Source organism: Corvus hawaiiensis, chromosome 9 (assembly GCF_020740725.1).
Source record: "Corvus hawaiiensis isolate bCorHaw1 chromosome 9, bCorHaw1.pri.cur, whole genome shotgun sequence".
Lineage (NCBI taxonomy): Eukaryota > Metazoa > Chordata > Aves > Passeriformes > Corvidae > Corvus > Corvus hawaiiensis.
The window spans coordinates 14,808,169-14,822,445 of record NC_063221.1 but is presented as its reverse complement, the minus strand read 5'-3'; the positions used below and the strand labels follow the sequence as shown (position 1 = coordinate 14,822,445).

The 14,277-nt window shown below is 38.2% G+C and overlaps 1 protein-coding gene across 7 annotated transcripts in view; it reads right to left on the bottom strand.

Annotated features, from left to right (window-relative positions):
- Positions 1–14,277, bottom strand: part of DPYD (dihydropyrimidine dehydrogenase) — a 359,733-nt gene that overhangs the window by 310,974 nt on the left and 34,482 nt on the right. The window lies entirely within an intron of this gene.

Sequence of the window (14,277 nt, the reverse complement as noted above, 5' to 3'; positions counted from 1 at the left end):
TTGTCACAATAAATGAATTAAAACTTTGATATATTCTGTAATTTATTACTAAATGTGTGACTGGTTTCATTACTTCAGAGCACTGATCCTTTTCTTCTGCTGCCACAAAGACAGTAAAATTGATTCAGAAGATGCTGGGAAGTGCAGTAATTTGTGTCTGTGCAAAGTGAATCTGAAATACCAGCGAACAAAAATTCTCTAATCATCTGCATCTTCCACAGGATTTTTATATTCTCTTGAGGCTTCATCAATACAGGAGGCTTTTAGGTTATCCCTGTCTTCCACAACAACTTTCTCCAATACCAAAAGTTACCTCTGGGAGGCATAATTTTGCCATATGGGTGTAAAAGAAACAAGTTGCAAGCAGAACAGTTCCTATTGCTAACAACCTCAAAGGCAGGATTGTCAGGCTCTGTATGTAGCCATAATTTTCAAGAAATTATGGGCACTATTATTTGGTCACATTGCTTTAATAGTATTTAGTAAGTGAATTAATTTTTAAGACCACATCTTAAAACTAGTTACAATAAATACAGTAAGAGTTACCTATTGTTTTTTCTTTTTTGCATTGATTCTTTATTTTTATAATTACATTCAATCTGAGGCTACAAAAGCATCACTGTAGAGGAAATTATTAGATTCTTGTAAATGACCTAGCAAGATATTTTAGCTTGTCCAATTAACATTTAAACGATCATTATTTTTAGATAAGATTACAGACCTTTTAATACAAAGTTTTAATGCTTTAATAATACATTTCTGAGCAGAAAATTTAACAGAGCTATACATATTTGGATCTTTTGACATCTTTTTTCTCCTTTGTAAAAAACTCCATATGTCACAGTAATTCTTGTCCCACGGTTAATGTGATTTTTTTTGCTTGTTTGTTTATATTATAATCAGTTGTCCTTTGCAAAGCAAAATCATACTCAAAGAGTCAAAGGGATTGCAAAATAAAGATATGGAAGCTATACAATGAAGTATTCCATTATTCAGATCAGCATACACTGACCTTCAGCTCCAAGCATGCACAGGCAGGCCATTCTTTTAAAATAGATAAAAGAAATCCAAATCAACAGTACTAATTATTGAAGGATCCTCGATGCATCAATACTAAGCTGAAAGTACCTATGCAAGCAAAATTAAACCTCCCATCCTCCAGGAAAATAGAAGCCAAAGGAAACATAATCTGGAAAATTGCTCCAAGAGCCAATGTTTTAACAATCCTGTTTCACCAGCACCTCAGGACAGGTTCAGAAAATCTGAGCATCACACAATTCATTCTTGACCTTGTGATATAAAGCATGTAAAAATGACAGACAATCCAAGGCACACAGATTTTTATCAAATACAACTATCTTGTCCCAAGATTGTACAAGTTAAAATAACTGGTCCTATCCATGTAGAAAATGCTGAAATGAGAAAATTCCATTGATATTTCTTTGTCTATATAGACCATACTGTGTTAATTGGCTGAAAGACAACAAAGGTGGCCCATATCTAAAGAAAATGCTGTGATCATTTAGCCTTAAACAAAAATACTCCATGTCAACTATACACCCAATGCAAAAATGAACAGATAACCCAGAACAAAAAAAAAACAAACTGAAAAAAAAATTACACTCAAAGAATAGATGATGTACCAATTCACTTGGCAAGAAGATGAACTTATTTCTACCGTTTCTGAGAATTGTTTCTGCACAGAATCTTTCTCAACTACTTCAGCCAAATAGCTCTCATGCAAGGTACAGTAGTTGGAGAGTCACTAGGAGAAAATGTGCTAAAACCTGAGCCAGAAGCAAACTCATGAAAGAAAATGACCTCACAGGACCATGTCATCAGTTACTGCATACATACTGAACAGGAGAGTACGCAAATGCTGATCACACCCATGGCTTTTCCATTCATCCAAGCATGCCTGATCCTCTCAGAGGAAGCAGAAAAGGGTGTCTGAAATATCAAATGCAGGCATAGCTACAGGTGCATAGATGGCACTTCATGTGTCTGAGTATCAGTTCACATGCAATACTTGTAGATCATCCAAAAGGATATCAGTGTCTGAGAAAGGCTACCAATACCAGTGAAATTGTAAGCATGAGAGTACTCTGAAAAATATGTCTGGGAAATGAGGAAATTTCAGTAGACCATGACCAGGGTGAGCTTTACATTCTGAAGTATTAAATCAGTAGCAAAATTTGAGCTCATTTGATTATCCGTGCTATCAAATAACTCATATGTATAAACATATTGCATAGGGCAGTATATTGTGGCCCACAATATTTCACAGACTTAAGTATAATGAGCAATTCAAGTCCAAGGTGTTTCATTTTGAGCAGCAGCTAAAGTAAAAAAATCAAATTGCAAGCAGTGAAAAAATTGTTTTTGGTGGCTCACTGCCAAGTGATTTTTTTGTGGATATAGATACAGTCTAGAAGTTTTAACTATGATTCAATAATTATACAGCAATCTATATGTTATCCCTTTTGGTAGATCTATAGTTCTGTATGACACTAAATTAAATATCACCCTTGAGAAGTCTGGGAGGAAAAGTAAGTAGAGAGTTGCAATTAGGGACATGGTCATCATAAGTTGAAATACCATTACATGTAAAAATGCCACTGAAGTCTAAATGCTGCTTCTTATAGGATTCTAGGATAAATACTTAGAATTTTTTTAGTGTAACAAAAAGCAAGAGTGGGAAGCAAGTATTTATATTTTATATATAAATAAATGGCTTATTTATCATATGAGATCTTAAGCTTCATGACTAGTTAAAAATGGAGATGTAGGCTGGATATCCACAACTATCTGTGGCATCACACACAGCATACTGGTAAAATGTATAATCAGAAATGAGAAAGATGAATAATGAGTGTATCTTCGAAGATGAGAAAGAAGGAAGATTAATGAACAAGTTGAAAAGCTTTTCCTCTCATAACCACAAAAATACAACTTCTTCCTGCTATAATTTATTTTTGTTAATAAAATAAACTCGAAGCTCTGGGAGCAAAGACTATGTGCTCACAGTTCTGTATGTGCAGTTAAGTGACAAGGCCAAAATACTCTGACTGAAGTAACAATCTAGCTCAAGTAAGAATAGAAATAAAGAAACCCTCTAGTTTTAAATAAAAACCTCAGATCGTCTGGCAAAAGTGAAGTTACACTTTTTAAAACCCATCTCTCAACATTCATCATCTTAGGTTTCTTGCATATGTTTCTGTCTTAGATGAAAAAGCTTTCTTTGTTGACTTACTGGAAAAGCAATTCTTCATTTGGCCCCTTGGGTCAAATGAAGAACTTTGCAGAAGTAGCTCAGAAACCAACTGCAGCCTATTGCCTGGTGTCACCAGTGAGTATCTCCTAAACCACGAAAGCACTTCTGCCTCTGCTCTGCCACAACAGAAGCAAGAGTCATGAGAAGACCATAACTCAAACTTGCTCATTCTGTGATACAGTAGGGCTAAATATGACCCCACTTCCACTGAAATCAACCATAACTCCTCTAACCATCAAAACAAGAGTGAGATCACACGAAGCCATATCCTGCTACTTTAAATCTATCCTGAAATACTTCACAGAAGACTTTCAAAATTACAGATAATGTCTCTACACACATTTTGAGATAGTTGAGAAATAACATCTTTTGTACTGACAACAGCATAAGACCTATTCTAAGGCAGCCTGCACCACTGAAGTAGATCTCTTATCCTTGTTGATACACTGCCAAATTAAAAGCCGTACTTGAAATACCATCTCTCTCATCTGTGAAAAAGGTTTTTAAGGTAAGTACTAGGCTTGCTGAATTCTTGGAATTTGTTGCTTCCGCATGGTTTTAGAACGTTTTCTTAGCTTGAGTAAATCTCACATTTTTAATGTCAGACATTCTGTGTATTAAACATAAGGAATGTACAGTAATTGAAAGACAGAACAGCTCTCAACTGTACAATTTTTTATTTACTGTTTCCTACTGTTTATGCAGACAAATTTAATTTATTAAGTGTATTTGTACCTAGATTTCTGAGTCCTTAGAATGAAACAACCTGGTCCAAATTCTGCAGGATTTAGTAGCTCTGATATTTTAACTCATTATGCTTAAGGAGGTAGGTTCCAACAACAGATTACCAAAACTGTTGGGGACCTATAGAATCTACTGTAAATACCTACATCCTGTACAGATTCAGCAAGAACATTCTCAAGTTTTGGTTCAAAAAGTCCCTAAAACTTCAAGTTCCACACATGCTACAAGGGTGACCACATTAGCTAGCTCTTTTGAAAATGTTAGCCATACTGCAGAAGTGATCTCCTTTAACAAAATTGTAACAAAATTTGTTGTACTTTCAGGGGACTTGGTAGAAAAGTGTAGAGAGCTGCTTTTTGTATTGATCTTCTTATCGATATATATGAAATCTTAACACAAATAATTCCTTTTTCTAGAAATGTGAATTATTTCATCAGCAGAAAACTTCAGAAATAACTAACTTGTGTTTTATAAACCTAAAGCAACACTATAATAGTAATTTAAACTGTAATATATTGCTGCAAGGATAATTATTAAGGGAAAACACAGCTGACATTTTCTGATTTATGCACACAATCAGAGATGGAGTCCAAGGACTGTGACATAATTATCTTCATGCTAACAATTTTTGTAAATCTCTTGACAGAATTTTAGCTAATTTTAAAATGCCTTCTGAAGATTAGCACTTAAAACTGTTGGGGAAAATAGCACAATTTATTAGCAAGGGTATAATTGTAAACCTTCCAAATACTCATTGTGAATATCATTTAGACAGTAACTCCTGCTTTAGCAGCTGGTATATAAGACTCCAGTTTATGGAATCTTGAAACAACAGAGAGAGTAGAATCTAATTAAACGGGATTACATGCCAAAAAAAAATATTAAAAACAGACTAATAGTCAATTGTTATGAATTTGAAATAGCACATCTACTTCTTTTGATGTGAACTGTGCTTTATTTCAATGAAACTTAAATATTCTTAGCAGACTCCTCTCTTGATTTGGAACAGACTGTCTTTCTACACTGAAACAACACAAAAAGCTAAATGGTTCCATTGATCTTCTCTCACAGACTTAAGCACCCATCTGCTATAGGGTAAAATGACTTACAAATATTGCATTTATTTTAATGTTATTCAAGAGCCAATAGCTGTATTCCATACAGGAAGCCTCCTGAAACTGTCTTCATACTGAGCAACTAAACAAAACTGATGCTATTTGCCAGAGGGCCCTACCTTAAGAGCAGTCTTAAAAACTAAACATGTAAAAGGACTGTTTGATGCTATCTGTAACATATGATGATCTTTTCAATATCTGCTTACTAAATTCCTTCTTCCTATTTGTTGTGACTCATTCTCAAGGGGTTCTTTTTCCAAAAAGGGGAAAAAAGCAGCTTAAAACTGCTAACTGACCAGCTGTTCACAAAGGAAAAACAGATCCTTTTAAAAATTTTTTTTAAATACACACATATTCCTAATATCTGCAGAAAGTATATTGAGCCCTCAGGTATTTACATAACATTTGACAGCATGCCATTCACAAAACATTCATTATAACAAATTTTCATTACATGATACAGCCATATTGGCCAGACAAGCTCTTAGAAAAATATAGATATTAGTACATCCAAAAAAGCAGAATTCCAACAGAAAACCAGCCTAAGTGGTAGGAATCAAATAAAAATCAATGGAAAAAATCATTGAATAGAATTGTGGGAGGCTTTAATCAATGCCTTATTAGCATAACCATGTTTGTTTTCTCAGAGGTTTTTTAGAGGTATATTAATTTAAGGCACTTATAAAAAAATAGCACGCATGCAAACTCAAGAACAAGTATCACATTTTCTCCACAAATGGGAATATACTGCTAATACAGGATTCATACCAGGAAATACTGATGCATGTGCTATTTTCTGAAACTGCAAGTGTGGTGTTTTGTTAATAATTACCAGAAATACTGTTAATGCAACTGGAAATTCTGAAGTGAAAGCAGAAATTTTGGATTTTTTTAACTCTTTCCAGTTTAAAATATGGCACATTTAATCCTTAAAGACGGGTAATCATATAGAAGTTAATTACTTGTTAAACATAGTTAACACTTTAGTTTGCAATTTTACTGGGGCTGTGAAAGATGTTCAGTTCTGAGATGGCATTCTGCTAACTTCCTTTTCATGCTGTTTCACGCACAAATTTCAAGTGGCAAATTTATCACAGCCTTCATGTTCACATAAGGGTATGGTATCTTGCTTGAATTCAACCTGCTGTTGTCAGAGCAGATGCAGACACCACGTGTTTTGGCAATGGGTAACACATCAGATAGTACTGATACAGGGAGGGTGAGAAAAAACATTCTGAAAGGACCAAGCATGTAACACAAAGAACAGTAGAGCAAGGAACTCTAAAGAATAAAGAGCTACAAAAGATATGCAAGAAACCAGAGGCACAGCTGGAAATAATAATAGAGCAGAGAACACAGGTGATACCACTAACTAGACAGGACAATTTATGATGCTCCTTCTCTTGTGACTCAGCTTTAAAAGACAGAGAAAACTTTCAGGGAGGAAAAAAAATAAAAGGAAAACCTTTGCCTCTCTCACATTTTTCTTTCTCTTCTTAAAACAAATGTTAATCAGTAGATGAATGAGAAGACTTGGCAACAAGCTACTGGTCCCTCTGCATCTGAAGGGACACTTGTAAGACTGCTTCCCTTTATGGGATAGTGTTGTGTAGCAGGGAACAATACACATCATGTCTTAGAATATCAAAAGCTTCATCTAAATACAGTTTCTTTTTTAATGTGGCTGTTGTCCTGCCTTTTTTCTCTTGGAGACCCTGGTATTCTCAACATGAATTTACAATCTAATTCTTTAAGAGCATGAAGTTTAAATAAAGAGACACAGGCTCTTCACAGAATTTCTAAATATACTATTTCTACTTGATAGTGAAAATATAACTAATGACTAAGAAAAAAAAACATCCCAAATGCTGTACTCCCTTCCCCTCCTATTACTTTCACATACCTCAACCCTGCTTGCTTTTCTCTTGGGATTCTTTACTCTGCTTAGGCAAATATTCCCTTGACTCATTGAGATTAAATAAAATGAGAGTATGCAGGTAAAGACCAGACTCATATTGAGAATTAACATTTACAGAGCTCATAACCTGGGAAAAAAGGAAGAATCTTTAAAAGGTAGGTAGAACTGTACTCCTAAGGAACAGATTATGTTCTTGACCTTCAACAAAGAGCATAAGGAAATACTCATACCCAAAAGCCCTTGCTCTTTTAGAACCCAAATGACCAAGAATTTAAGGAATTAACCCCACATATTTGAGAGAACTAACTTACAGGATACCTCTTATTTTTCATGCATAGATAAAGAATTATCAAATATAAAAGTTTTTTAAAAATTAAAGTTATAATTAAATGCTTAAACACCATCCTGAAACAGTATGGTCCTGTCTTATGTAGTGGAATAAAAGCAAATTATATATAACAGGCTTGCTTCCTCAGCCCAAGATGCCACCTCTCATCTCTTACATGGCACATTTTATTGTCCAACAGCAGTATTTTTCAGACAGGCTACAACGAAACATTTTCTTTCATCTTGCTGTTGCCTCAATAGTAAAAAAAAAAAAAGAAATAACAATTTTCCCAACAAGTTCTGCAGAAACTAATCTGCTTTAGCTATTTCTCATGGCTTCACATAAGATTCTTGCCAAAAAAACTGCATTTGGGTAGGGGAGAGTTAATTTTCTTCATAGCAGCTGCTCTGGGGCTGTGTTTTGGATTTCTGCTGAAAACAGTGTTGATAACACAGCGATATTTTACCTATTGCTGAGCAGCACTTACACAGCATCGAGACCCCAAGCAAGGAGGCTGGGAGTGCACAAGGAGTTGGGGAGAACACAGCCAGAACAGCTGACCCCAACTGACCATAGGGATATCCCAGATCATATGGAGTCATCATCAGCACATAAAGCTGGGGGAAGAAGAAGAAGGAAGGAGGTTCAGAGTGGTTACTCTTTGCAATATGGTTTAGTGGGCATGGTGGTATCTAGTTGAAGGTTGGAGCTGATCATCTTGGAGGTCTTTTCCAACTTTAATGATTCAGTGATTGGTGTTTGTCTTCCCAAGTCACCATTATGTGCAGCTTGGCCTTCCTGGACGTGGCTGAACACCTGCCTGCCGCGGGAAGTACTGAATGTATTCTTTGCTTTGCTTGCATGTGCAGCTTTTGCTTTACCTACTAAACTGTCTATGTCTCAACTCACAAGTTTTCTCACTTTTACCCTTCTGATTGTCTCTCCCATCCCACCAGGGGGGAGTGAGCAAGCGGTTGTGTGGTGCTTAGTTGCCAGCTGGGGTTAAGCCACAACAGCAAGGTCATACCAAGGTCCGTCTCTCCTGATCTTACAGATCACCTAGATTGTATCTATGGACAGTCATAGAAACATGTGCACTGCCCCCTTCCATGTGTGCTCCTAATTCTCCCCAACATCTAAAAGACTTACATAAAATAATATTTAATTCCCCCGGAAAGAGCCTGAAGAGTTGCTAAATACAATGCCAACATCTGAGTAACTGGCCACAGTACCAAGGGATTAGACTCATATAGAGTGAACACTGTAGGATTTATGGCTTCTGGGCTCCAAGCAACCCAATGTTTCTGTCTGGCAGAAGGAGTGGGGGAAATCCTATTCTCTGCTTAGCTTAGCAGAAGAAAACAGCAACATGTGAAATACTTCACTGCTGTGACTAAAATGAGTCCACAAAAAATATTACTAAGATACCACCAGGTATCTGACCAGGTGAATTATGTAGAGAAGAGTATATACACTTCTATTCTGGCTTACCGTGTTATCTAAAATTAGGATTGCAGCATCAGTATCACATTGCTACTTAGGTAGCAATGAAACAAAGCAAAATATGAAATTGACACTAAATTTCCTCAGAGGAATAATTGGAAATATTCAGTTCACTTGAGAAGTATCTATCCAAGTCAATGAAATAAGTATTAGGAAAAAGGCTGCAGACAGTAAACCACAACCCTTGTATCAAGACCTTGGTGCAGTTGGGTAACATGCCGGCATTTTGTTTCAGATTTTCCATCACTATCATTGTTCATCAAAGCCTAAAGAATTATTTGACTTTAAATAATCTGAAGTTCATTCATGAACTATGGACACCAATATGCAAACACCCAACAAAATGTTACCTCAGCTCTTATGTTTTTAACTGTATGTTGACTCAGAAGTAACTGTAGATGACAGGAGATATGTCACGAGAAGATATATAAGTGAGTTGACAAATCACGTATCTTTGGGGAAAAAAATTGGCTGTAATTTCTGCTCTATTTCCATTATCTTTGAGATTCAAAAGACATGTCCTTGTGCTGAGATGTCTACAAAAGCCAAGTATTTAAACACGTTATATATTAATTGCCATCTAAAATACCTAAATATGAGAGGAACATTTCCTATCTTTTTCTGTTTTCAAAATCCCATATAGAAAAATAAATTGAGAAAAGACTATTATAATTATAAGCATTCTTTACTGTGCTTAGCAGTGACTCGTATCTCATACCTTATTGCAAAAGATACAGTAACACAGAGACCTCAGACTCTGTAATATATATAGAGTCAGAAAAAACAAATGGAAGTGCAAACTGAAAAAAAAAAAGGAAAGCAAGAATAAGAATGCAGAAAGAATCACAAAGCTGTTTAAGAGTCAACACAACTACCTATTTTTAAGTATCATGCATCAAGCCAAGTTAGTCAAAACAAAAGCTTACACTCATTGCTAAGAAGGCGGAAAGTCAAGTCTCGGTGGGGAGGGTGTGGGAAAGGAACAACAAAGTAGGACAGTACAAACACTTAAAATGCTTTTTCCCTCTCAAAAAAATACTCAGAAAATCAGAGGTATGAGGCTATTACAATGGTTGCAGATCCTATGAAGTTACCACCATCTGCTGCGCCATCTATTTACAGACACACAGGCATAATCAAAAATTAGGGAAAACTGCTCAAATGAGTGCAACCTTCTTTGAAGATACCATGCATGTTTAACAAGCTTTAGAATCTTCCAATAGAAATTTAAGAAAATAAGTAGTATGGATTTATCTTCTGTAAGAAACTATGGGAACAAGAACTTTCCTATACACAGAAATGAACAGGGTTTATGAGTAGCTACATCGTTCAGCAAGGCATCCAAAAGAGCATTAAGAGAATGCTGCTGTAATGCTTGTTTATTCACATGTAGCTTGAAAACAACATCCAGGATAAATATATTGCCTCAGGTCTCAGTCCCATTTACCAGGTTAGCGACAAGACCACTAAATACTCAATATCTCAGTATGGCACTATGCACTCTTCTAGTTCTGTGTTAGGGCCCTCCCCCCCTGCCGTGGGGTCCTGGAGAGGGGCCCTGAGGGGAGGCACGGTGTTTCCCTGCCCCTGCTCAGCCTCGTTCCCCGTTGGTTGTTTTGTGTTCCCTGCGCGGGCAAGGACCCTCGGGTCCCGTGATTGCCTCAGGTCCTCTGCAGAGCCCCGGCCATGCGGCTGGAGAAATAAACATCTCTGAAACATCTATCAAGAATCAGTCCATATATATTCTTTTCCCTGGGCCTCTTTGTCTGATACACGTGTTGCCGTATCTGTACTGTAACAAATGGTGGTGAATGCCAGCAGAACGATCCCCGATCCCTAAGCTACTGATTTGTGAGTAAGCTCTAGAAACTCTGGATTTCTCCTCTTGTTTTTGTTTTGCTATTCCATATCTAAACTATGGAGGAACCGTGGAAAGACTCATGGATCTCAGAGCCACATATGGACATTTATCTTAAACTTGGAAAGATTCTTGAACAACGATTTGTAAATTTTAGCTTAATGCAAGCTCAAAAGGAACTGAAACACTTCCTGGCATGGTTAAGAACTTTTTCTACATTTCTTGGGATCTGATTCTTACCAAAGACTTTTGGAAGACCGTTTGGACACAGTTAATTTCTGAGTTAAAATATATGCTGATGGAAGAATATTTTCGTGAATATTATTTAATTACCGAGACTGTTGAACAATGTCAGCTGTGTCCTTGCGAAGTTAAAACTGCTTCAGGGACCGTGAGAGCCAGGCCACGTGGACCGAGCGCTCTCTGAGCAGCAGCGAGGCAGTTCCCGCGCGCGGGCAGAGCGACGTGAGCCGCAGTGTCGGCAGCGGAGCGAGGCTCACCGGGAGCCCGCCCGGCCCCGCGTGGTGGAGCGAGCCCCGTGAACACCTGACCGAGAGGAGTGGCGCGCAGGCAGCGGTGGCAGTGGAGCGGAGCTGCGCCCAGCTGAAACGTGCACTGGAGCAGGGCATGGGGGAGTCATCGCTAGGGGGCCTGGCCGAGACGTGGGTGTGGCCCCAGGCAGCGGCAGCGCAGCTGAGAGCAGAGGCAGCGGAGCACTGGGAGCTGAGCGGCGTGGCCCAGCCCAGCCCGCGCGGCCCCGAATGCGACCCCGGGAAGAGCGCGCACGCACGAGCAGCCCCAACAATTCCAACACAGGAGCAAGCGAAAGAGAAAGCAAAAACGCAGCGAGACAGAAAACTGCAGCCACTCCGAAAAAAGAAAAAATCACCATAGCTAAGGTTTCAGGAACAGTAAAATGGTATAATGTTAAACAAAATTACGGTTTTATAACAAGAAGTGACAACCAAGAAGACATACTAGTTCATAGAACTGCTATTAAAAAGAATAACCCTGAAAAATACATCCCAAGTGTAGGAAATGGGGAAGTTGTACAATTTGATATAGTGCAAGGAAAGAAGGGTTTACAAGCAGCAAATGTGACTGGGCCTGGAGGTATTCCCATCAAAGGCAGCCATCATGCACAAAATTATAAACAATATCCATCCCAGCAACTTCCCTACCCACAACCTACTTTCCCCTTTTACCCTATACCCAATATGAACCCTTTCCTAAGTTTACCCCATCCCCAGTTTATTCCTAATCCGTTTTTCACCCCATGGCTTCCCTATACAATTCTCTTTCCCTATAACTCCTCTCCGATGCCGAGGGGGAGATGAAAAGGAGGAGGGAAGAAATTAAACCCTCTCCTGCCTCAGTTTCCCCACAAAGCATGCCCGGAGAATCCTGTCTCCCTTCTGTCAGCCTTAAGATGTTCCAGAGAATCTGTCTGGACATTTAAAGACTCAGGAGGATGGCTTATTTTGTTTTGAAACTGTTCTTGTTATGTTTATCCAGTTGTTTTCAATGTTAAGTTCTAAATCTCTTTCTGTTAAAAATAAATGGGTGAAGTGTTGGGGTCTCTTCCCCCCTGCCATGTAGCCCTGGGAGAGGGTCCCTGAGGGGAGGCACGGCATTTCCCTGGCCCTGGTCAGCCTCATTCCCCATTGGTTGTTTTGTGTTCCCCTGCGTGGGCAAGGACCCTCGGGTCCTGTGATTGCCACAGATCCTCGGCAGAGCCCCGGCCATGCGGCTGGAGAAATAAACATCTCTCTGAAACATCTATCAAGAATCAGCCCATATTTATTTCTTTTCCACGGGCCTTGTTGTTTGATACATTGTGTTGCAGTATCTGTACTGTAACAGTTCTGTGTCTCATTTACTATCTCCTGTAAGATTTTTACTCCTTTGGAAGCTTCCATGTCTCAATCCGATTAGTTTTCTTCTCCCAAAACCTTATGGCCAGCCTTCAGGCTGCTGTATTCCCCTTCTTGTCAGTCTCTTGAAAATTGCTATGTTCAAGCTGAGGTGAACAATACAAGCATGCCCCAAAGCACTAGCCAAGCACCTTCCCAGCAATTCCCAAGCAATCAGGGCCATATGGAGCCAAGATATACCAGAAGAGAACTGCAATGCAAGACTCCTTGATTTGAATTTGGCTTAGCACTCTTTGGAAGAGTCTAATTCAGGTCCCACAAACACTGCTCAAGACATTTGGGCCAGGTAGCACAGCTCCTGAGCTAATTAAATGGGTCTCCCAGCCAGGCTGTCTCTGTCACAGAATTTTCCTCACATTGCTATGCTATTCAAGCCTATCAATGGCTCCAACTATTGCAAATGAAGGCCTTTTAGTTCCCTGAACACTGCACAGGACAGATTGCCCCTGCTTATTCTGTTTAACTTGGAGAGTATGAACAACCCACTCCCTCTACGCAACCAGCGCTTAACCTAGCACCCTGAGTATAACCACACACATTTTTTCAATAAAATGCAATAACCTAGTTTTGAAAATGTTATTTCAAAACAGACAGACTGAATAATTTCTAAATAACACTGAAACTCTTACTTTAAATTATTTTTCCTCTCTGGGAAACATATTGGACTTATTAATCAGTCCCCAGCTCCTGAGTGTCACTGCTACTATTATATATGTGCAAATAGAGTAATAGGAATGAACAGGATGATGCAAATCAAAAAGAAACAAAAATCATCATTCTTTTAACATTACCAAATTTCTCCCTTTTCTTCTTGAAGTCATTTTTATCTCTGATTTTTAATTCTTATTCCTATGCAGCAGTTTCCCTGTTTCCCTTGTGTATACACTGTTTGAGCTTTCAATTTTTAATTTTTCTTCAATAGTGCCCTATCTTTTCTATTCTTCTTTTTTTTTTCATAACTTGGGTTTTTCTCTCCTACTCTTATTTCTTCATGCTTGTTTACTTTTTCTACCCTAGTCCTTACTAATTATTTCATGTCTCTCGGTCATTTAATTATGTGTCATGGCTTTTGTTTTCTTACATTTTTATATTGCATTCCTTTATTCCACTCCTGCAGTTCTCTGATTTCTATGTGCTTGCTTAACTATTACCCAAATGGCTCCAAGCAGGACACACTCAAACTGAAGAATAAATAAATTAAAAGAAAAATACTATCTGTGGCCATGTGGTGTTGCTTAGCAACGCCCTGTACCTCTCCACAGCTTTTCTAGAGCCCTGGTGGCAACAGAGCTTTTCAGACTTATTGCTACAAATATATGCAAGATCCTTCTCACACTGTTTGTCCATTCACTGACAAATAAATGCAGAGGAAAACATAAATGAGAAAGAAAAACTCCAGAGAAAGCATCAGCAACAGCACAAGAAATGGCCACCTACTCCGATGCACGCTGCCCTCTTGTCTCTCATGTACTCTGTAAAACACATGCAACTTTTATGTTACTGCTGTTCACTAACACTACTGCTGTTACAATCTTTGAGAAACAAAATGTAAATAAGATTTCTTACGCAATTAAAATGTGTTAAATTCAACCAACTCTTAAAT